A 25,205-nucleotide genomic window follows, 5' to 3' on the forward strand; every position below is an offset into this window, starting at 1 on the left:
CAAAAAGGACGTATCGCCTTACATTTACTCTGCGCTTTTCCTCAGTTTCCTGGCTAAAAAATCTTGACTCCAAGGAAATACATATAATGGTGCTCAAAGTGCATAGAACCTGCCAAATTGTCATGCCTGTCTTCAAGATGCTGAAGTCTTGCAAAACCCTCAAAAATCATTTATCAAGTTTCTGAAAAGAACGTGTTGTTCACTAGTGACTTCTTGAACATTCAGAGCACAGCATGATATTGAAGCTTATCTCCTCAGCTACTGGAGACTTACATAATTAATGAAAACAGTCTTATAACCAAATAAAACACACCAAAACTAAAATTTATGACCACTTTTGGCCAGACATAACTTCCACTATCTTTGCCAAAGAAAAAATATCTTTACAATAGCTACCACCTCCTTGAATGTAGAGGGAACAAAAATCAGTCCAAAGAATATCTTCATCTCCTGAAAATAAACATTTACACCAGAATTAAATCTAGCATCCTTTTTTTTCCTGTCACCTTATATGTGCATTTTACAATGATGAAGGTAATAACTAATTTCCTTTCACCAAGCCATGATGGAAATGGTGACTAGAGGTACAAGATAGTTCTCAGGGGTAAAGACTAGGCAGATATTAATTTTTTTTAAAAAAGCTCTGCTGTTGAGGGGATTAATTTGAAAGACAAATGTGTCCTCTGTTTAAACAAATTATGTGCAGTTACTGAAAAAATACCAAAGCGGTTTACTTTCTTCAGAAAAAAAAAAAAAAAACAAACAAAAAACCAACAGTCCAAAGGAAGCATCTGGGTTCTCCACAGACCATCCAGCACCTTGGTGGAAAAATCATCCATGTGAAAAAAAGATAGATGATAATCTATCCATTTTTTTAAAAAGATACATGTATTCCATGTTCATTACCCCCGGGGAATGCGGATTTGATTAAATAGGAGAGGTCTGTGACAGAATGGAGAACTTTGATCAACAAATGAAAGCAGCTGGTGAGTGCATCCATCCACATCGCCGTGCTGTGAAGGAAATTTGTAAAGTCAGCTCCAGCAGGAGCATAGTCCTGAGCAAACAGGCCAGATTCCAGGGTCTTGCTCTCTCTCAGAGACCATGGAGGACAAATGAGAACACTCCAGTCTGAGCACTAGTTGGTTATCAGCATTGCACTTCAATAAGTTGACCTAATTGAAGGGAAAAGCAAAAGAAAGGTCTAGAAAATACATGACAACAAAACAGATAAAACCCCCTATTTTTGTTGACTCTACAAAAAGTTCAGCTGTGATATATTGATAGCAAGATGTTGAAATAAAGGAAGAATTAACCTATCCTTAAAATCTTTGGAGGCTAAGACAAGGAGTGTGGAGAAAAATTTATACTGGGCATCAATAAAAACCATTTTAATTCTAATATTGATTGTCTTGGGAATCTATGCTGCTTCCATCATTAGGTGTCTTTTATAGGAAGCTTAAAAGCACTTATCAAAAAGAAACAGAAATAATTTTTCTTGCCTTGGATCTCTCTTCCCTGGATGAGCCTTGAATTCCTTTTCAGCCCTATTTTTTAGTGATTCTATGACTTTAGAAAGTTTTCACAAAGATAATGGCATTTTATTGCTACCTGGCTTTTCAGCAGCTAAGTCTCATTAAATTTAATTCTCTTTCTGAATTCATAAAGCAAATTCTGAAGTTCCCATGGGAATTTTACTGTCTCCTAATCTTTTTTTCTGCAAATACCCTTTTATCAAAGGATTCCTACCAATACATCCAATTTTCTCATGAGACATCTGTAACTGGTAATGTTGTAGAAACAAAACATTCTGAGGCAAATGAGAATTAGGAAAGGTCGTTCTGGAAGTCAGAATTCAGGTGCTGATACTGTACTGATTTCATTATCTGTAGTAATTGTAAAAAGTGTACCTGACTGCAGGTGGTGTAAATGATAATGTGTTTCTAAGTAGGCTCTTATTTAATTTTTTTTGTGTCTGTGTGGTTTTTGATTGACTGCATGTTTCATTGTGTATCTCAGCATGGGAGACTACTACTGCAATCTTGTAAAAAGTACACTTTTGAGCTCATATATGAACTGAATACCTTCTCACTTCTTGGAGCTGAAGTCAATAGAAATTATTATGAAACTGTGATGATACAATGTGATAATTCATGAAGCTCTTTGCTTCTTAGCTAATTCATCCAAAGAGGTAATTCTTTTTTTTGTCCCTCTCCTCCTCAGCTTTTTACTTCAACTCTGGTTTAGAATGCTAGCTCTAGAGGAAAACAGATACAGTTTTTAAATTCATGGCCATAAAGCAGGACTGAAGGGTATTTATGCTGAAAACCTTTAAGTGTGTATGTGTATGTATCAACATTATGACTGAAAGGCATCAATTTTTACTGTTGCTCCAGGCAAGTACTCAGTGGCGCAACTCTTTCATCTCTCAGTTTAATACACTTAGTCTCTAACCATCGGTCATATTATGTAGCAGTGTTATAAAGATATAGGTATTGCTGACAGTATAAGGGAGGAAACAAAGGCATGCAAGATAAAGCTCTGACAAGAACTTCTCTCACGTTAATAAAGGATACAGCAATGAGAAGGGACCTGTAAACTGTCAAAAGTTTGTTAAGATGGGAGAACTACAGTTCAACAAAAGTTGTCAGTGCTGGACCTTTACCTTTACCCTAGTCACTCCAGCTGATGGTAAATGCAAAGTCAAAGATTTAATCAAAATGTAATATGAAGATCCATCATGTTGTCACAACATAATGACCTATAACTGTTATTAAAAGCTAGAACATATTTGAACACCTGAGGATTGCTCCAATTTCTTTAAGGCCTCAGCTATTTAGACAGCATCCTGTTGTAAAGTGGTAAGTTCTCCAGTCTTGCTTAGTTGAACTGTGCTTCTACCAACTATTACACTCTTAAGTTCAAGTGACTTGATGAGGACTGTGATTTTATCTTAGTAGAAAGATTTAGAGTTAGCAGATCATGTAACATCTACCAAAATTTTCTATGTGAGACACAGATAGGTAATTGGGTAGTGGTAAAAAGCAGATCACAGAGGCTGTTTGAAAAACATGATGACCTAGTGCCTGAATCAGTATAGGATTCGGTTTTAGGGTTGGTCTTGTGTAGGGCCAGAAGTTGGACTCAATGATCCTGAAGGTTCCCTGCAACTCCAGATGCTCTGTGATTCTATGATTCTGGGCACGTATGTGTGTGTGTGTGTGTGTGTTATATTCCAGGTCGTAAAGAAATCTTAAATGCCCATCATGTCTATAAAGCTATCATGTTCAGAACATTTCCAGATTTGTTTTATATACTCAACAGACTGTAAAATTTTGTTTCAAGTTTGCTGTCTATTGTGCACATGAAGAATCTAGTATTTAATGATAAATTGATAATTGACCTAACAGAACATTTCAATAGTTGAGTCTGCTTCAGTACATTATTCTAGGAGTACCTAAGGTCTCAGAAAATGACTGATTCATTGACTGCTGTGTATTCTCAGTTGATTAAGTATGCCTGGTAAATATTCATAGGATATTTTTGTTAATATACTGTATACTATATCATCTTTTCAGTTAATCACATTCAAACAAAAATAAGGCAATTGCTTTTAATTTCCTTTTTTCCCCCCCTGGTTAATTGCCTAAAAAATTCAGTGTGTGACTAACACACATTCATCAATAAATCTCTCTCTCCACAATGAGATTATGAGGTATCAGATCACATAGTGATTCCCTTCATAGTTATGAAGCCATACAGTGGCCTTTATTTTTTTCTACAGGTTTGATTAGGGTGCCCCAGGGGATGCTGTGCCTCTGGGAGAGAACTCTGGGAGGCTGAATTGCCCTTTGTCACTTCATGGCTTTTCTACAGAATAAATTTGTTGCTTGGTGTCTACCTCAGCATCTAATTACAGAATGGCTGTGATTCTCCTGTGGAAGGGAAGAAAAGTTCACTCTTGGTTAATTTCTCGTCAAGGTACTCCAAGTATATTTAGTCAATACAGAGCACAGGAGGAAGTATATTCTCACTTAATGCCTAATATGTTCAAATTTTCTAAATGACGTAACTGTAAATGTTCAGGAAATGAGATTGCAAGGTCAGTAGTCTAGAGGATGGAGTGAGAAGTCTCCACAGATCACATGGAGCAGAGGAGATTAGTAGATGTGGTCCCATAGAGCTATGAGGCTCAGAATGTTGGATTGAAGGCAGAGAATTGAACTGATTTCAGAAAACATTAGTATCTCCCAGATACAGAAAAGGGCTAAAAATTAGAAGACAAAATAAGTGCCTGCTTCTGCGGAGTGCACACACTGTTCTCAAGCAGAGATTTCAGACAAACAAAAAAAGTAAGCATTGCTTCTTACTCGGGGATATGTCACAAGACAGAAGACAAAAAATATGAGACTGGGATTGTTAGCAGTAGAAATCAGACACTTAGATGAAGAAGTCATAGGAAATATGTAGAACTATAGGGAAAAAAAGTTTTAAGTGACCTCTGGAGGTTATTTAGTCCAACTTCCACTGAAACGTGAATGAATCTCCTAGTTGTCTTAAATTTCTCAGCACTTTGCTCACTCAAATTTTGAAAATCTCCTAGAGTGGAGCTTCAACAGCCTGTCCAGACAAGCTGTTTTAATTCGTAAGCACTCACATTTTGAAGAACTGTTTCCCTTCTTGCAACTTGTGCCCAACATGTCTTGTCCATTCACTGCACAGCCTTCAGGAAAGTCTGTCTCTCTCTTCTTTAAAACCTCTCTTTTAGGAAGACTGCAGTTAGATTTCATCTGCCACACCCTTTCCCACAGCCTTCTTTTCTCCAAACTAAGGCACATCATGCCATCATCAGTAAAGACAAACAGTATTGAACCCAGTATTGCTCATATTGCTCCATGAGGAACTATTAGCTCTGTATCAGTTGGACTTTTTACTGTTGAGTTCAAAGGTTTGTTGCTGATTGCCTCTCACCACAAAACTTTGAGCCAAATGGTCCTGTCAGTTTTCAAACCAACTTATTGTCTTCTTATCTAAACCATACATAACTCATCACACAATTATTATGGCATATTGTGTCAAGATCCGTGCTGAGTGTTCCCAGACACTTTCATACCTTTCATATGCCTGGAAATTGCTTCCAAGAGCCCCACACAAAATCAAAAGCCATCTGAAGTGTTTGTCTTCTCACAAAATAGGCAACAGATTTAAATATGCCATATTTTCCATGTGTACTCTATTTAGGTTGAGTAAAACATTGCCCCAGAATGCCAAACCCTATGTTTGTACTGGCAGGGAGGGTAAATGCTTTGTGCCTTGTGCACAAGGATACAGAGCTTGGCCTTGTGCAAATACTCTATCAGAACAAGAAGTGTGTTCATTGTTGCACCTCATGTCCTGCTTTCTTTAGGATGGAAATCAACAAAAGAGGGGCTAAAGTTTATTCCAGTGGAAACTCTCAGGTACACTGCTCTGCCTGAAAAAAGTTTTCCATGATACATATTCAGGTTCAGTCTACCATTACACTTCTGCACCTCCATGTCAATTCAGTATTTGAACCCAGTAGTAGATAAGCAATGTGAACCAGTAGGAAAGCACTTTCATCCAAGTATTTCCTTACTCGGTTAAAGAAGTTCAAATGGGATTTATTTTTCTTAGGATATAGGCTTTTTTCTCTCCTTAGAACCTTGATTTAAGATGGTCACAGTCATCTCTGAAAACAGTTTTAAGTGTAAACTTGGGCTTAGAAAAAGAATTGCTTGCTTTTATTGATAAGAAGAGGAGCTGGAACTATTATATTTAATGCTAAAAAAATGCTTCGAGTGTAGTTATAATCCACAGTCTTGAGAGATCAATGAAATCCTAATGGAATGAAATCTTCCTGTGGACAGACTCCAGCACATTTTCTTGTTTCTCAACTGGCCATTGCTAGGGACAGAATATTGGATTAGGCAAGGTATTCTTATGTTCTTGTGCTTCACTAACTGGTAGGAAGAGTTATCAGGAAGGGGGCTACAGTTCTTGAAAGAAGGGAATTCCTGTCTTTCTTATGGGTTGATGTTACAGACATGCTGATATATTTTCCTCCCTTGCAAATCTTGAACTCATCCCTATGCTGTGAAGGACGCGCCACTTATCCCACTTGTTTGAGGAAGAGTTTTTTGTGAAAAAAAAATTAGTTAAATTTTTGCATCCTTCAAAATTTCTGTGCATAAAACCTATGAATACTGAAAGAGAAAATATAAGTAGCTCATAATATATGTGCCAAAGATTTTAAATCCAATATATTGAGGTCTTCCACACCTGCAGATAAATTTTCTGCTTCTCAAAGGGAGACCTGCATATTCTCTTTCTCCAACAACATAAACCTTTGATTTCTGAAGACTGGAAATTCTAAAATAATTTGACCAATATCAAAATCACTGAATATGTTTCAGGGCCATGTGATAAATTGTAAGAAAGTTCCTATAAGTGTTGAAATCAAAGCACAGTGAGGAAATTCTTTCCAAATGTTTGAACAAAGTGTTGCCCATGAAATATCAAGTCATCATTCTGAATCTGCCACTAATTTTCAGTGTTGGCTTGAGCAACTCACCTAAATCTCTCAGTTCAATTTTGTCTTTTTAAAACTGAGATACTCAAATTTTATTTTCTATTCTATGTAGAGACATCTTTGATTAATTAGTTACTATCTGTGAAATCTTCTGAAATGTAAAGTGCTCTATAAGTATGATACATTGTTTAAGAAGATATTTTCATGCATAAATGACAAACTTCTCAAGTCTGTAAATTTCCTAGAGGAATAGATTAAATGCACAAATTATCATATCAGAGGGTAAAAAAGAGCAAGGTTAGATATAACTTCAAGAAGGAAACTGGAGTATAGATGAGACGGATAGTAGAGCATCACAGCTACAAATCTCAGGCATATTTATGTCCATTATATATAGTGAATGCTGTAGATCTATTGAGGTGCCTTAGGAGAATGATGTGGTAGTAAAAGAATAAAATATGATTGGATTAAATGAAGAGTGGTGTCACTATACAAAAAAGAAGGACAGTTGCATCGTGGAAGCATATTTTGAATCTATTAGAAAATTAGAAATGTGAAGTATTGGAATACAAGAGCTTGCTATAATATAAACATAATTAATCAAACAACAAAAAAGAGAAATCTTGAGACTGAAAAGATCAAAATAATGAGCATTTCACCAAAGGAAACTCATGTGTATTTAGAGCACATAGAAGATTTCATGTGGTAGAAAAACAAATTCAGAGGATTGATGGATTATTGCTAAAGAAGAGGCTCCCTCATGCAGTAGATTATTTTCTTTTTGCATTCAATTGACTAAATATTTTTTTCTAGATATCCTTTCACTATACCATGGACAAAAAATAATTTTAGAGTATTTGAAAAAAAAAAGTGTTTGTAATTGTAATAGTTTGGGTGGAAAGAATGACTGTAAAAAAAATCTTTTATTTTTCTATAAACGAATAATTTACTTTCAATAATTTAGAAATCTAAATGGATAAATATCCATTATGATTTGAAATGTTACATGATTTATGCCAATAAATGGTTTAAAATTGGAAGCTAAAACTCAAAACAAAATTTTTCTAAAGGACTGAAATGAAGCTTTATGTTGGATTATTTCCTGCTTTTCCCAAAAGTACCCAAGATACATGTGTTTTAATGTCAATTTAGCAAAGAAACAATAAGCACTTTGTTGTTGTGAGCTTCATGCAGATGAGAATGATAATACTGTTTAGGAGGTAACAGAGATGCTGAGTATCTGATTAGATGATGAATTTATACATGTTGAGTCTCTTTTTAATCGTACAATTTACTTAATATAATAATGAATACCACTAAACGACTCTTAGGAACAATGAGATCTATGAAGACTCCGAAAGTGGGAACAAACTGTCATTTCCTTCTGTTCCTTCTGGTACATCCTTCACCCCGCACAACTTTGATTTCTAATTATCGTTAACCATTGAAGCAATGTTTGCACCGGCAACCTGAGCACACTCAGCTAGACCCAAATAATTATCTCATTGGTCTCAGTACCCATCAAAGTGCAATGTTTCTTAAGTGTCTTGTCCCTTGAGAATGGATTTTGGTTCTCCAGAGAGCTCCCCTGTGGCACTAAACCTGCATTATATGGGAAAACTGTTGTTTAAACATGTCTTAAAATGGCTTTTGGTGGTCTCTTTGCAAACACGTGTTTCTTCTTTCCAAGACCCCCCACGGTAGTGTTATCTCAGGAATGTCCTGGGAAGATGTCCTAAGGTGTTTCATTGGACCTTGTTAAACCATTCCTGTGATTGGGTGTTCCTGTAAGCCCCTTGAGACTTCAAGCAGTGCTACAGGCTGGGGACAGAGTGGCTGGAGAGCAGCCAGGCGGAAAGAGATTTGGGGGTCCTGATCAACAGGAGGCTGAACATGAGCCAGCAGTGTGCCCAGGTGGCCAAGAAGGCCAATGGCATCCTGGCCTGCATCAGGAACAGTGTGGCCAGCAGGAGCAGGGAAGTGATCCTTCCCCTGTACTCTGCATTGGTGAGGCCACACCTTGAGTATTGTGTTCAGCTATGGGCCCCTCAGTTCAGGAAGGATATTGAGGTGCTGGAGCAGGTCCAGAGAAGAGCAAAGAGGCTGGTGAAGGGACTTGAGCACAAGTCCTATGAGGAGAGGCTGAGGGAACTGGAGTTGTTTAGTCTGGAGAAGAGAAGGCTTAGAGGCGACTTCATCACTCTCTTCAACTACCTGAAGGGAGGTTATAGCCAGGCGGGGGTTGGTCTCTTCTCCCAGGCAACCAACAATAGGACAAGGGGACACGGGCTCAAGCTCTGCCAGGGGAGGTTTAGGTTGGATGTTAGGAAGAAATTCTTTACGGAGAGGGTTATCAGGCATTGGAACGGCCTACCCAGAGAGGTGGTGCATTCACCATCCCTGGAGGTTTTTAAAAAGAGATTGGACATGGCCCTTAGTGCCATGATATAGTAATTGGAGTTGGATCAGGGGTGGGACTTGATGATCTTGGAGGTCTTTTCCAACCCAATCTATTCTACCATTCTATGATTCTAATTGGTTAACCTGTGATTCTCCCTAACCCTATAAATGTAACATCCCCAACAATAAACACTCTCTTGCCTTCTCTCCACGCCGGTATGCTGTCTCTGTGCCAGCCACGGGACCACGTGCGTGGGGGGAGGGGAGGGCACCTCTCCCCTCCAGGCTCGGGGCCTGAGAAACCCCTAGTTCTGGAGTTCCCTTTCCCCATCCCTCAAGATGTCAGAATGGCTCTTCAGATGGAGATGGAACTAGAACTGGGCTCCTCCACGTCGTGGGTGGGGAAAGGGATCCAGACTCCCCAGCTGATGGCATGGTCACTTCCAAGGACCAAATCCCACACAGATTGATGAGAGCTAGATCTTGTGTTGATCCCAAATTCACTTGGTAAATCTCCCTAAAGTCTGGTAAGTCTTCTAGGTGTGAAGGAGTTCCCTTCCATCTAAACTAGCATCTACATCAACTTGCAAAACTGCCTTGTGAAATCAAACACCATCTTAAATCCCTTGCATAACCCATTTGCTGTAGAGAATATTTTGTTTTGTTTGGCAGCTTTCAGATTGCTGTGAATGCATACCACCTTCCAAGATTGGAAACTATCAAGCCATACTCACCTGAGGACCTCTTTGAATGCTTGTAAGGTCACCAACATGGAGAGGTGAGTACTGCATTTGGAGATGCTGCAGTTGTCAGATATCTGACTGAGCTGTGCTTGTAGCTTTAATTTGTTTATCAGATTTTTGATGTTAGGTGATCTTTCAGGACGTAATGCCAAAAGGCAAAGGACATGACATGAAATCATTTTCATATGACCATAATACCTGTGCATACTTATGTCTGGTATGCACACTCACTATAAGCAGAGAAATAACACCATTTGTTTATGGGAGTCTAAAAAAAATCAGACACCAAGCATGCAAAATAAAGAAAGAAGCAAACATAAGCTACTGATATTCTATCTCTCCCCATGTCAACAGTTGAGTATATGTCTAGAATAAAGTATGCAGGGCCTCACAGTATTAGAAAAAATCTTGACACTTTGGAGGAAATTCAAGGAAAAGCAACATAAATTATTAAGGAGCTGAAAGGATTGACTTACGGTGAAAGATTAAAAGAAATAAATATGTATAACTTGCTAAGCAATGACTGGAGGGGGAAAGGGGGAAGGGATATGTTAACTGTTTATGTACATTTGAAGGCTATAAACACCAAGGATAGAGGGAAATTATTTAAGGTGGTCCTAGTGCATAACTGAGTTTAAATAAGATGTACCAGGAATTAATGCTGGTAAAATTAAACCAGAAGTGAAAAAAAAAAAATATCTTAAACCATACATTCTTTTATAATGCAGAAGAGAGTCATGGTTCTTCAGCATTGTCAGCAGTCTATTTATTTGGCCAGAGTGTGAGAAAGGTACATTCAAATCCGTCTGTTGTCAGAAATAAGAATTCAAATTTTCCAAATTCCGAGTCAGTTTTCACACTGGTAGAACTTGCTTTGTATTGGTCTCTCTCTATCTTTTTTGTTCTCTTATGAATTTTGAATGGTCTTTTGATTCAGAATGAAAATAAATGTTGAAACCTCTGTAGGGAGGGAGTGGTGGTGTTTTGTTTTGTTTTGCTTTGCTTTTCTTACAAAATTGAGTTATTTTCTGTCTAGGCCTGCACTAGATAATTTACCATAGGAAATGTTTTTCCACTGACAAGGAAAGGGATAAAATGATCTAATAGGCTTATTTCATCTGTAATACCTATATTTATGTGACAATTTTTTCAGGAAAACAAAGGCTTCACACTCAGACAGTGATCAAAAAGCTCACAAAATAAAGCACAGAGATAGAATGCCAAAATAGCCTTACACCACCAGACTTTGAAGCACTTTTTTTCCTATTTCCTCTACTCTTCCCTTGAAAAGCCTCTTAAATCCTTTAAACTACTAGTCTCTTTGTAAATCACAAAAGCTTGTCATATAATCATAGATTTGGTTAGATTGTAAAAGACATATAAGATAATTGAGTCCAACAATAACCCAGCAGTGCCAAGTCCACCACTAAACCACGTCTCCAAGCACTACATCTACACATCTTTTACATACCTCCAGGGATGGTGACTCAACCACTTCTCTGGGCAGCCTGTTCCAAGACTTGAAAACCTTCTCAGTAAAGAAATGGTTTCTAATAACGACAGAGAACAACTGGTCTTGCTATTAAAGACTGAGACAAAGAAGGAAGTACCTCAGCCTTTTTCTCAGCCTTTGTCACTGTTTCCTCCCACAACCAATATAGGATGGGAATTCTCCTTGGCCGTCTTTTTGTTAAAAATGTATTTATAGAAATATTTTTTATTTTCTTTTTGGGCAGCACCCACTTTAAAGTCCCTTGGGTTTTGGCCCTTCTAATTTTCTCCTCGCATAACCTCATGACATCCTTGTAGTGCTCCTGAAGTTTCCTGTCCCTTCTTCCCAAGGTCGTAAACACTCCTTTTTTCTCTGAGTACCAGCCAAGCCCAAAGTTCCACCAGTCTGTCTTCTTCCCTGTCAGCTCATCTCTTGGCACATGGGGTGTCCTAGTTAGAACAGCTGGGACCAGTTCATCACCTCATGGGTGTAACCCAAAACTGTGTATTCTATAGCCTTCCATGCCATTTCCCAGAAACTGGTATCAATAGACTATTTACACCATCTGCCCATAGAGCCTGACTCCTCAGGCTATAAACTAGGTGTTAAGAGGCCTGCGAGATAGGAGGGTGCCTCCCTGTCCTCACACTCTTTTGTGGAACTCCCCGCCCTGAGGGAAGTACTGAGCATTCCTGCCTGAACTGGAGAATATATAATCTTGGAGTCTTGGGACTTTTGGAACCACTCATGGGATCCAGAGGAAGACTGCAGATCACCACTCTCAACCAAACTGCAGACCACCACTCTCGACTGGACTGCAATCACCACTCTTGACCAGACTGCAACAGCACTCTCACCAACAGGTTTTCCCCTCTCCTTTTCCTTTGGACTCAGGAGGCCCAAAGAACACCACTCTGTTCATGCCCCAGGGTGCTGGGTCATACATTTGGGTTTTGTGGGTTAAAACCAATTGCTTGTCTGTATAATCGTACTTTATTGTATTATTTTATTAAATTGTTATTCTGATTTATAATCTCTCTTTTGGGTTGAGTTCATTTCCCCTGCTCGTTTACCTTTGAACCAGCACATGGGGACAGCCTGCTTTCCTGTCACCAACAATCCTCAAACCTTAACCTGCCAGAATTTTCCATTAATAAAGAGTTTCTTCCATAAACTGTTAGTGTCCTTCACGGGCACTGGCGGTCACCAGCTGCAGGGAATGCACTCAAATAAAGTGGAAGACCCACTGAGGGGTCTCCCCTATGCTGTCGGTGTATGTCCCTGAACAAGTCAGTGGAAATACCCTCCAGATCAGGAGGACTGTTCAGTGAAGGGTCCCCATAAGAAGATGCTGACAGACTGTCAGGCACAAGGGTCTTGACTTTCCTGGGGAGCTGACAAATAAAACATTAAGGCTGGAGGAAAATTCCCCCCACTAAGGATCGAGGAAATCTTCCCCTTTCATGGGGGAGTTTTAGAATTTTAGAATTCCATTTGTCAGTAATGAGAAATAGACAGAGTAACATATATATTATAGGATCAACACCAGAGTAACACTTTAGGTCACTAAAAAAAAGCTCTGGGAAAAATAATTTGGAAATTAACTTTCTTTTTTAATATTGGTAGTTTGTGTGCTCTCTTGGAAACCTGAAATAACAATTTCTAGTAATAGTGCATCATCCATCTTATAAATATAATTTCTTTAGACCAGGGACTTCAGGAATTGCTGATGGAGAGTTTACTTTCAAGCAGTATTAATGGCCTCGATTATTTTCGCTTACTAAAGTGAATAACTGCAAAATAATAGGTATAACATGTCCAGAACTCTAACTGACAGCATTTAAAGGAGTTCTTTGCTGTGTTCTTTTTCCTTCAGTCAATAAATACAAGTTTATGATCCTCCTATTCTTTGTGCCTCAAACCTCAAAGGCAAATGGAAGAAGTCACAATTTTAAGTTGTAATCATATGCCATAGTTTTACCAGCAAAAATTTGTGTTAAACCTGCCAATCTCATGGATGTCTGTGTATGCTGTAAAGCAGGAGTGAAGCTGCTGCTTTGCTGGCATTCCATTTATATTGAAGAGTTCTGAATGTCCAGTACAATCCTGAATTGTTGGCTGTTGTGGCTTAATCCAGTAAACCCCAAACCATATATTTAACTCCACCGGTGTAACAGATGTAACATTTACTACCAAGTTATCCTTAGCATACCCAAGTGGTAGGCAGATAATGTGTCCGAGTGATCAGCTGTTGGAAAGTACCTCAAGCTATTCTAACATCGGAAAAAAACTTGAAAAGGCATCTTCTGTGAAGAACATTCAGTTTTGTATGGGAAAATGTTGTGGCTTAACCCTGCCTGGCAATTTGCTTACCTAGGTGGAATGGGTGATAGAATCAGAAGCAAAAGAGTGGGAAAACTCATGGGTTGAGGTAAGGAAAATTTAACAGTTAAAGCAGAAGTAGAATGCACAAGCACGACAAAATAAGGAATCCATTCACCGCTTCCCACTGGCAGGCAGGTGTTTAGGTAGTTTTCCTATCTCTAGGAAAGCAGGACTTCATCGTGCTTAACATTTACCTGGGAAGACAGACAACATATGGCAAATGCCCCTCTGCTCCCTTCCTCCTTCTTTCCCTGAGCTTTTATTGCTGAGAATGATGTCATGTGGTGTGGGATATCTCTTGGGTCAGTTGGGGACAGCTTTGCCAGCTGTGTCCCCTCCCAGATTCTTGTGCATTCCCAGCCTACTGACTGGCCAGGCAGTGTGAGAAGTCTTAATCCTGTGTAAGAACTCCTCAGCAATAGCTAAAACAACCCTGTATTATCAACACTGTGTCCAGCACAAAGCCAAAACACAGCCCCACACCAGCTACTGTGAAGAACGTGAACTCTATCTTAGCCAAAACCAGTACAGAGAGAAAGGAAGAAACACAGCTCTGACCTGTTGTAGTTAAAAACTTTTTCACCACAAGCTTAGTGTAGTTTTGGAACAAGTTGTCCAGAGACATTTTGAAGTTCTCAGAGTAGAAAGCCCTGAGCAACCTGGTCTGATGTCATAGCTGACCTTACTTTGAGCCGGAGGTGGGGTTGGGAAACAACTGCAGTCTTTTCCATACTGAATTATCCTGTGGTTTTGTAGGGGTGGCTGAATCTTGCCACACAACAGAGGTGAGTCCAGCAGTCCAAGAGCTCCATCTCCCCACATTCAGTCTGTCAAGGCTCAATAGGTACTCCCAATAGACACACAGACAGAAGTAAACAACACACGTACAAATATACACATAGCCAGCCACATAGATAAACACAGACAGAAACACAAACAATATTCAATATCTGTGCAAACACAAAAAAAGTACCAGCACCCTCATGCTGTTCTCTTCTCTTCCTGATCGGGATAAAAGTCCATTAGTGGAAAATTTATTGGCATATATGGACACATATACAATGTGGATCCTTCCAGGAGCTGGCTTTGGTCACTGTTTGTTTTGTGAGTCAGTAGCCTGAAAGCTTTAACATTTCCCTAGTGATATTTTGCATCTAAACTGCAACATGATCAAAACACAACAGAAAACTATACTTGAGTTTTGGATCCAAAGATCTGCATTAGTGAGCTGGGATTCGAACACATAAAGAGGCAGAATTTTAGTATTAAGCCTTCTAGGAGGAAAAAAAACCAAACCAACCAACAACCTCTCCCACTCCTCCAAAAAAACCCAAAACCAAAAAACCAAACAAAGAAACCAAACCAAACCAAAAAGAAAAAAAACAAAAGCAAAAACAAAAACAAAAAAAACCCAAACAAACCAAAAAACCCAAACAAACAGAAAAGAAACCACAAAAAACAAACCCACCTTCTTATCCTGCATATTACCTCAAAAGAAGTGATAGCATGGTTTCAAAGCCTTATATTCTTTGTATTTTGCCTCATTTTTAACACTTTTAACTCTCTGTCTTATCCAAAACTGTCTCCAGCAGACATTCAAATTACTTTGCAGTCACTGCTTCAAAATTACTTCTGATGTATTTATTTAGCTTTCAAAGCAAATTTGGATCTATTAAAGATAGTTATTGACCAGAGATATTCAGTTCGTGAAGGTATTTTCCTTTAAAGTATACCAAGATGCATCTTCACATGGTTGCTCTACAGGCAAAAGACTCTGGTGAGTAGATTCCATATCTATGAATCAATGCTGCTAATTATGGCAGTTTTCTCACAAGTCTTAGAGTAGTTGCTAATGACTTTAAAGACACTATTCTGGAGGCAAACTCTATGATACAAACTTCTATATTTTTTGTGACTGAATTTTGAAGCCACAAAATTCATCATGGTTTATCTTGAAACCTTAGTAGGTGACAGACATACAAAAAGTTTGGAAAGAATATATTTGTGTGAAACTGTATCTATATATATATGTGTGTAGTTACATATTAAAATGAATGTTATATCTATATAGGTTATAACATTCATATGTATACATAACATGTACATATATATTTAACACATTCTAAGATTATTTAAAAAAAAAAAAAAAACACAAAAAGGACACTTTTTGTTAGTGTTTGCGTGGGAGACGGCCTCTTCCCCTGGGCAACTAGTGACAGGACAAGAGGAAATGGCCTCGAGTTGCACCAGTGGAGGTTCAGGTTGGACATCAGGAGGAATTTCTTCACAGAAAGGGTGATTAGACATTAGAATGGTCTGCCCAGGGAGGTTGTAGAGTCACCATCCCTAGAGGTGTTCAAGAAATGACTGGACATGGCACTCAGTGCCCTGGTCTAGTTGACAAGGTTTTGATCAGTCAAAAGTTCAACTCAATGCTCCCAAGTGTCTTTTCAACCTAAATGATCCTGTGGTTCTGTGATTATATATCTCTGCATAAAATTGGTAAAATTCACTCACGAGTTTTGAAGCTTTTGATTTACCATGCTGTGACCCCAGTATATGCTTTCTTAAAATAATACATTATCTTACAATTATGAAGTATTCTTTACCCCTAGAAATCAACAGAGGCCTATTTCTAAGTTTCACAGCAGCTATTTTACATTTCATGGCAATATAATAAACCATTTGGTGGACACAACTTCCATTTATTCTCATTTTCAGACCCCTTTAAATTGCCACAGATGTATAATCTAGCCTTTGTGTGACCAGAAATCACAGCCAGAACTGTCATTACAAATCATTACAATCACTCTGTTGATCACTGTCTGGGACTCAGCAATGTTGCATGACTCTTAGGACAGCAAAGAAGGGGATATTAGATATGAAAGGTTTAGAGAAATCTTTACAAAACGTAATTTCCATTATTAGGATTGACTGGCTTTTTTTTTTTTTTTTTTTTTTAGTTGTATTTAGTTTTATTAGTTATTACTAAATCACTCAGCAACAATATTGGATGGCTTAAAGGAAGGAAAATATACGTGTAGTCACTGAGGAACACCTCATGACTCTGAAAATTTTTGGTCTAAAATGACACATAAGTAGAGCAGAAGGAATTATATGTACTTCCCAAATGGCTGCTGAGAGGGACAACAAAATAGGATCCTTAATGGTTTACTGACTGCTATAGTCACTAAGGCAATAGGGAAAAAATGTAAATTCACATGGATTTTGAAGGCAGCTGAGAACCTGCTAAAGTGCCGCCCGTTCCATACATTGTTGATCAGGTTGAACTGAAAGTAGTAAAAGTTCTAAGGCATTGACAAAAGCAGCAGAGGTCAAAAGAGAGATTTCCTTTCAGAGAGAGATTGTTCAGGGCTAAAGCTGGTTCTCCACTTTCTTTACACAGCCACATTCACAAAAAAGACATTTCTCCCATCACAGCTTCCCTGGTATTCCCTGATGCAAGGTCAGTGGAAGTCCATGCCTTCAGAAAGACAAAATCACCTCTTAGAGATAAAACATTGTGTCACTTTATCAAGGGCATGAACTACAGTGAAAGACACAGCCCTAGAAGGACAAGGCAGTTATCATAACTGCTTGACCCAAAAAAACTGCTTAAATAGGCCTACAGAACTTAGCACCTTCCAATAGCAGGGAATCCTACATTAACAGGGAACATTGTTTATCCTTGGTGATGATTTAAGTAAATTTATATGTGTGATAAATAAAGCTGTGACCCGACTTTTAATGCTTCATGAAGTTTCTCTATCATCCTCAGTCACACACCCAAGCCAAAAGGAATACAGTACCATCAAAATAATCAGCTCTAAAGTTTATGAGATATATGATTTCCCCCTCCTTCTAAGAATGTGACCTCCCTATCCTTAATCATCTCACTTATGAGTTCTCTTCCATAAATGATAGACTGTTGTTAACATTAAAAACCGCAGCTGATTAAATCTTAGCAGGAGCAATAACCAAGTTTTAAATCTCAGGGACTCTAAAATAAGCACCAAAGTCTAATAGCATTACTTTGGACTCCAACTGGTAAATGTGACATCATAACATGGAGCACCAAAACATTAAACACCTTGGTTTTATGTCTCAGCTCTTCATACTATACCTACTTAGTAGTAAAATTCCACCTTCTAAAGCAACAATACATCCTACAGACTTTCTTTAAAAGACTCCTGCCTTTGTACTGGTCCAGTCACACCCAGATTCATTTCAGCTACTTACACTGAGATGTATACACCCTCTTGTTTCTAATAAATATATATTTTCTTATTCCAAAGTCTTAAAGGCATAGTTACCATTCTACTATGCTAGGAAAAGTCTATAAGAAAAATTTGTCATCATACTGTCACATTTATGATTTAGTGTGGTATTGAAGAAAACTTTCTTGATTATAGTAAGATAAATTCTCCAGACAATTTATGTTAATTTTTTTAATGGAACGGAAGTTTGGAACACAGTGATTATTAAAACAGGGAAACTCATCCAGCCTCTTATTAGATTAGATAAGGAAGTCATTTTGCTTAGAGCAACAATTTTGAAATCTCTTAATTTTCTTTCCCGTTCATGTGACTCTAGCAGTTTAGATAAAACAAGTAGTTAAAACAGAGAATGAGTATCAGATCTCAAGTTAATACAAAGTAAATTGAATTCTGAAGTATCTCTTCTATTTGCAACTTTGCTGCAGATGCCAAGGTTCACTCTGTGAATAGCTTCACTTATTTAGCAACATTGCAGAGGTCCAAAAGTCAGTTAGAAGGAAATAAACTTAAATAAACGTCTTTCAGTTTGACAGATTTTCTGCCCCTAAAAATCCTGAAGTACACTTCCGATTCACATATAGTTTTTAATGAAAATTCACATTATAAATGACCATCAACATTTTCCCTTCCCAACAGCTATATCCTACTTTTTATGGTTGGCATACATACACTAGGAAGCCTCACAGTAGAGATGCCTTAATACAACCTTGCTGGGGACAACCAAAATACTTCAATTGACATCTATAGGTTTTTGATCAGGCCCTCCTTAAACACTGCATGTCTCTGCTCACACAGCTAGATTTGGGACTGTGCATAGGAGTGTGTCTAAAGTCATTTGGTAGGAGATTATAAGGTTGGGTGATAGTTTCAAATTAGTACCTGAATATCTCTTTTCCAGGCTCACCAAAAACACTTTCAGAAAGAGATTAAAAAATGAAGGAAAGGCTCAAGGTACTATATTTATTGGCTAAAGGGTCTTCCATGAGTTAGACAAAGCTCTGAATTTGACTCAGTTTGGTGGAATATGAGGTTGATGCACACACATAGTGGAGATGATACACTTCCTTTCATCTTTGTTATTCATAATTATATTCTTTTTATTCACATATTTGAAATAATCAGTGGGCTTGGACTGTTTGAATTTTATTGTACTCTGAAATTTGGCTATATGGATAATATACAACCAATGAACAGACCAAAATTGGGATTACAGCAACCTGCAGAGAAAAAAAGAAAGAGGGATGTTCATCTGTATTTCTTTATATGCCTCATTCCCCTGCTGGAGATCTCCCTTCCATAATATTTTCTTCTCATCACAATCACCATGGCAATAGTCATATCATTGCAATTCCTTTAGTAACTGAATTACCAAGTCCTGTGACTGGGTTCTCCAAGTCATACAGCATTGTTTACGTCTTTCTCTGTTTTTCTAGAAACAAGAGGAAGACATGAGAGTTTTGCTGTCTTAAGGGAGAATGCATTTGAGGGAAAGGCATCAGGAAAGGAAAACAGGTCTGTTCTTGAGAATATTAGTGTGGTGGGCTGACACTGGCCAGCAGCCAAGCCTCCACTCAGTCTACCACTTACACAACACAAATCTCCATGAGGAAGAAAATGGGAAGAGCAAATGTGAGTAACCTGCTGGGTCAAGATAAAGACAGTTTAATAAGCAAAGCCAAGCTGATCTTGCAAGCAAAACAAGATAAGTAGTTCCGTCACTTCTTCCCATCAGCATCAGATGTCAGCCTCCCCCTGGAAAGCAAAGACTCAGCTTAGGTAATGGTTTTTGGGGAAGACAAGCACCATAAACCCACAAGTTCTCTCTTCATTATCCTTTTCTCTCTGCTTTTATTGGTGAATAAGACATGGAATATCCTATTGGCCATTTTGGGTCAGCTGTCCCATCATTGTACCCTCCCAGCTTGGTATACACCTACTCACTGGAGAAAAAAAACCATGACACTGTGCAAGCTCTGCTCCAGAATGGCCAAAACATGGTGTGCTATTGACACTGGTTTAGCCTTGAGCTCAAGACAACACTATTCAGGATGCCATAAACAAAGTTAACTCCTTCCTAGTCAGATCCAGCTCACAAGTTTACAAAAGAGTTAGCAAATTAAAAATGCTAGGTTTCAGCCTTGCATGCAGGAGGCTTGATTATGTGTGTTGATAAATTATTCAGGTACTTGCAGGTTTTTTCAGCCAAAACTACTTCTCGAACAGTGCTTGGCTGTAGCTCAGATATGAGCACAACCCAGGGACCAGTCTCAGTAGGCAGTTTGGATGTAGTCACTCTGTTTTGGAGAGAAAGAGATTGCAGGATTATGCATGTGACCTCATGGCCAGATAATGAGTCTAATTCTCAATAGTTTTGTAAAATAAAGAAAACTTTTTTTTAAGACCTGTCCTCTCTTTTATACAAACATGAATATTTGGATTTCTTTTATTTTTTAAAAAAGCAGAATCTTTTAATAATAGTAAAAATAGCTGAGGAGGAAGACATAAACCACTTAGACCAAAATTTACTGGCAGTGTACAGAAAGCTACTTTTAATTACCTTTTGTCACCGTTACACATGGTAATTGTATTTGCATTTACAATCCTGTTTGAAAAGGGCATTGTCACATATCTTTGCCCATCTTGTTTGATTAATTGCCTCACTGTCAAGATGTTAACCAAGGATTTTGGTACTCTGTTTTCCTGTCACTGATCTAATATTCCATGACTCTTTCTGTTAAGTTAGTATAATTTTTCCTATAGTTTCCTTACTAAAGATCTTACTCAAGTTCTTTAAAGTATCTTATTTAATGATGCAACTTAAAGTTGCATCATTAGTAATATCCTTACCTCTTTAGATGTAAGGCATATGACATCTTTTCTTAGATCAACTGTGAAAAAACAGATTATTGTTTGGACACACAAAAGTCTATGAACTGTAATTCCATCTTTTAAGAATAATTTTATTCCTTAAATTCAGGTGATCTCTTTGTATTCTTATCTTCTCCTATTCTTTTCCAGATGAGAAACAAGACAATTTTCCTAGATTTAAAAACCAAAGGAACAAACAAAACCAACAAAACCAACCAAAAAAACCAACAGCAAAACAAACAAACAAAAAAAAACCAACAGCCCCCCCCTCAAATATCCAAATCATATTTGATTTAAAGTATAAGGGAATATCTTTATTAAAAAAAAAAAAGGCAACAAAGACTACATCACTGATGATCCATTGCCACTTTTTTATTTTTATTATTTATTATTCATGCAGTAGCAGCCCCATATTGTGTTAAGCATTGTACAAGGAGAGTGAAACAAAAAATGTTCCCCATACCAAAATCATTAAAATCTAAATGTTCCCACCCAAGTATGGATACAAAGCTTTCTGAAAAGATTTATGTGCTGAAAACTTTGGTGTTAAGTCAGGATTTTTCTTCCTCATTGTATTCCCAAAAAGACAGAATCAATTACAAATTCTTGGTTAATCCCTTAAGTTATATGTGAGGCATGCTAAAGATCTTTAAGATGAAACCTTGGGATCAGCAGTGATGAAAACATTACTGAACTAATAACAGTAATGGAAAAAAAATCCTCAGCATTGATGCTGAGGATATAATCTTCTTTTTTTTTCCCCAGTTTTTAATCATTTAACACGGAAGGGAAAATGTTCTGCTCAGAATACAAATACTAAATGTTTAGCCTTCAATACAGAGTTTAATCTAAGTTCACTCCCATCTTCCATGTGCCTGTTGTTGTAGAATTTGAGCTTCTATTCTGTCATGGAAGACACTAGAGATTAAAAAGGGCACATTTGTGCAACAACACTCATACAGTTACACTTAGCATGTTGAAGGCAAATAGATCCACCACACAAGTACAGCAGAAAGTTGCCATGGACAATGCAAGTGGATCTGTGGAACTGGGCAGAGCAGCAGCACCTGACTTTTAGAGAACAGGAAAATTAACCTAATTTACTATAGATACCACACAAGTAACAAGAAATTTAAAAAAATCACTATCTCAGTAGTCTCTGGCTAATGCTGGGCATGTCGGAAGGCTTGCATCTTTCTAGTAAAAGAAGGAGAACTAAGTCTGAGATTTGACTCCCCAGCTGACAGCCTTTATAAACTTTGAAGAGTGATGAATATGAGATGTGGGTGCTTGTCATCCACAACAAGATTGCTATTAATTTAACTATCTTGTAAATTTTTTTCCTTTAAAAAGAAGAACAAGGAATTTAATCATGGTCCAAATGTTGTTTCTGTTTTGATTTGCTTTATACTGTCTAGATAATTCTAAACACCACAAAATCTGTTGTTGTTTGGATCTCTTCAGATCCTTAACTACAGCTGCAGTGAGAAACATTTCAATAATTCTCTTTAAAGAGGTGTATAGAACTCAAACAACGCTAATATGTAGGGATAGTTTGACTGAATCAACTTAGTCCTGCAAAGACATTTTTGAAATCAAAGTTCCCTAGGACTCTGTATTCTGTTTATATAGAAATTTCACTAAAAAGTATTAATGATTCACAAAATGTGAAAAAATTAGGAGAAAAAAGGAATTTCCATGTTGAATATCTGTATCTTTCTCCCACAGCTGTGCATTCAAGTTTATTACTTTTCACATTCTTGTGACTTTTCTGTTATTTTTAGAATTTCAAGAGATGCTTAGTGACTACTTAATTCTGCAGTAATTAGAGGCAACTGTACAAAATAGTATCAGTAAACAAGGTTAAATTTGGGAGTAAAAAGGAAAACAATGTAAATAAATAGAAAAGCAACAATATTTTTGATAAAGTAAGTAAATTCTCATGCAGTCAAATAGCAATTTTCCTCAGTTGTATATATGATAAAAAACTAAAGTATAATTATTCCCCAAAATACTATTCACTATAAAATAATCATCAGATTTATATCAACAAAGACAATTTCTCATAAACATCTAAGACAATTAAAATCATGATCTCAAAAATATAATCATCAGCTATTTAGAATTTCTGAATTTGAAATATCATTTGGAATATTTTTATTCTGTGGGAGCTTCCTGAGCCTTTGAGTAAGTATTTAATTGTTGTTCTATTTAGTTAATGAACCCAGAATCACTTCCGGTTGAATTGGAAAAAGCTGTACTGTATAGATGCATAATATCACAAAATCACAGAACAACTGAGGTTGTAAAATCCCTTTGGAGATCAACTGGTCCAAAGCTCTTGGATTCATAGCAGGTTAAATCAGGGCAGGTTACTCAGGAAATGTCCAGTCAGGTTTTGATTAACAAAGGTAATCAAATCTCTGTGAGTATCCATTTCCAGTGTTTGACTGACCTCCCAATAAAGAAAATGGTTTATTATATTAGATTTCTGTATTTAAATTTGTGCCCATTTTATTAGGCTGTCTTCTTTGCACTCCCAGGTCAGATTTATTCCTTGATAAGATGAGAGATCTGAGCCACCTTTTCTCCACACTGAACAGTCCCAGATCTCTCAGTCCTTCCCTTGTAGGTCAGATGCTCCACTGCAAACTTGCTGAGAGTGCACTGTGTGCCACCGTCCAGGGCATTAATGAAAAGGTTACACAGGACTAGCCATATTATCCATTCCTGAGTAGATCAATAGTGACCATCTTCCAGTTCACCCCGTGCTGCTGATCACAACTCTTCAGGCCTGGAAGTTCAGTCAATTTTCAGTCCATCTCACTGTCCATGAACTAACCTCTAGTTCATGAGTTTACAGATGAGAATATTATGGGAGATGGTATTTAAAGCCCTACTAAAATTGAAATAAACAAAAACCACTGAATACCCCTCATCCACTGAGCTAGCAATTTCATTTTAGAAAGCCATCAGGTGGATCAAACATCATTTCCCTTTCATAAATCCAACCTGATTGCTCCCAATCACCTTGCCTTTCATGAGTTTGAAAATCATTTCTGGGATTAACTGCTCCATCAACTTCCCAGGGATTGAGGCTACAATGACCAGCCTGTAGTTTCCTGGATCCACCTTCTTGACATTCATGAAGATAGGAGTGAAATTTGCCTTCTTCCAGTCCTCAGGAATCTCTCTTGATTGCATGATCTTTTGAAAATTAGCAAGATCAGCCTCACAATGACCTTGGCAAGCTTCCTCAGCATTCATGTGGCCATGCCACCAGGTCCCACATTATTATTTATGACCAGATAAAATGTTCTCTGTCCTGATCCTTCTTTACAGAGATATCACACTTTTTTAAAAATTCAGTTGTCCTTATCTTTATTGTGGAATAGCTAAATTTAGCAATCTACCGTCTGCAAGTTTTCTTATGCTGCCCCCTCCATCTCCTGCTAACTCTTGTGTTTGCTCCAAATACTGGCTAGATGTTACAAGTCAGGTCGTGGTCTTTTTAGGGTAAGGATTGACAGGGTATAATACATTCCTGCAAAAGCTTTCTGGTCTTGGTTGTGCTGTTTCTTGATCCAATTCATTGAAAATATGTAAAAACATAGTGACCATAATAGTCCAACAACATGAGACACACTGACTGGATGTACATCTGCCATTGGAAAGTCTATAAAACATAAATGATGTGCCAGCAAGTGGAATGAGAATACACAATTTTTTATTTTTTTTTTGTGATGCAACTGCAGAAGTCTAAAGAGAGATGATAATTTGAAGATGCTTCAGTTCTTGAATGTATAGTTCTCTACACTGCTGTGTATCTAATTTTACTTTGTATACAGAAAATGACAGAACAAAACCCACAAATTCAGACCACATTATTATCATTATTTTCTTAAGATTGTTCCAGATTTATTTCCTTTGGAGTTTTGCAATTCAAACATCCTCCAGAGTATATGTGAGAACTATTGAGTGAGATAAATAGCTACATGTGGAATGAAAACTCAAAAGTGGGGGAAACTACAAGCTATCTAGATTTGGGACATTCCACTATTCCAGCCACTTCTGATTGTCATCTATTCTGTTTGTTCATCAGATCTGACTCTAAATTTACTTTTCTGACTCTATTTGTTTGTAAATATGAACCCTTTACAAAACAGACAGCCAACATCTGTACTAAATTAACATCAATACTTTCAAAGTCTGTGCCAAAAGGCACACAGTTTGACCTGCAAATAAAAAAGTCAAGTATTCCCTTCCAGATGTCTAAATGTTGCTCTGTTAACCTCTTGTTTCTATACTGCCCATGATATTTCTTCTAGGTACATTGAAAAAAACAGGATTTTCTGTTCAGTGCTAGAATTGAATTCACATGGAGGTTTGTTAGAGATGTCAAAATATCCCTGACACTTATTTTTTTCTTAAAAACATTTGTCTTTTTTATTATAGTCATGCCACCAATAATGGCAGAAATAGTCTTCCTT

At 37.6% G+C, this 25,205-nt stretch overlaps 2 long non-coding RNA genes across 3 annotated transcripts; one reads left to right on the forward strand and one right to left on the reverse strand.

The window, feature by feature from the left end:
- Positions 1-234: 234 nt before the first annotated feature.
- LOC135410644 (uncharacterized) lies at positions 235-14,223 on the reverse strand. The gene is made up of 4 exons (XR_010428814.1): positions 14,129-14,223; positions 4,658-4,761; positions 2,085-2,257; positions 235-1,175 (listed from the first exon to the last, which is right to left on the reverse strand). It is a non-coding gene; the product is annotated as an uncharacterized LOC135410644 (long non-coding RNA).
- A 28-nt stretch (positions 14,224-14,251) lies between these two features.
- LOC135410646 (uncharacterized) lies at positions 14,252-19,732 on the forward strand. Of its 2 annotated transcripts, XR_010428815.1 has the most exons (3): positions 14,264-14,355; positions 18,746-18,798; positions 19,281-19,732. It is a non-coding gene; the product is annotated as an uncharacterized LOC135410646 (long non-coding RNA). The 2 variants fall into 2 exon arrangements; XR_010428816.1 differs by lacking the exon at positions 18,746-18,798 and having other exon boundaries at positions 14,252-14,355.
- Positions 19,733-25,205: the final 5,473 nt, after the last annotated feature.

The sequence above is a fragment of the Pseudopipra pipra genome, chromosome 3, assembly GCF_036250125.1.
Source record: "Pseudopipra pipra isolate bDixPip1 chromosome 3, bDixPip1.hap1, whole genome shotgun sequence".
Lineage (NCBI taxonomy): Eukaryota > Metazoa > Chordata > Aves > Passeriformes > Pipridae > Pseudopipra > Pseudopipra pipra.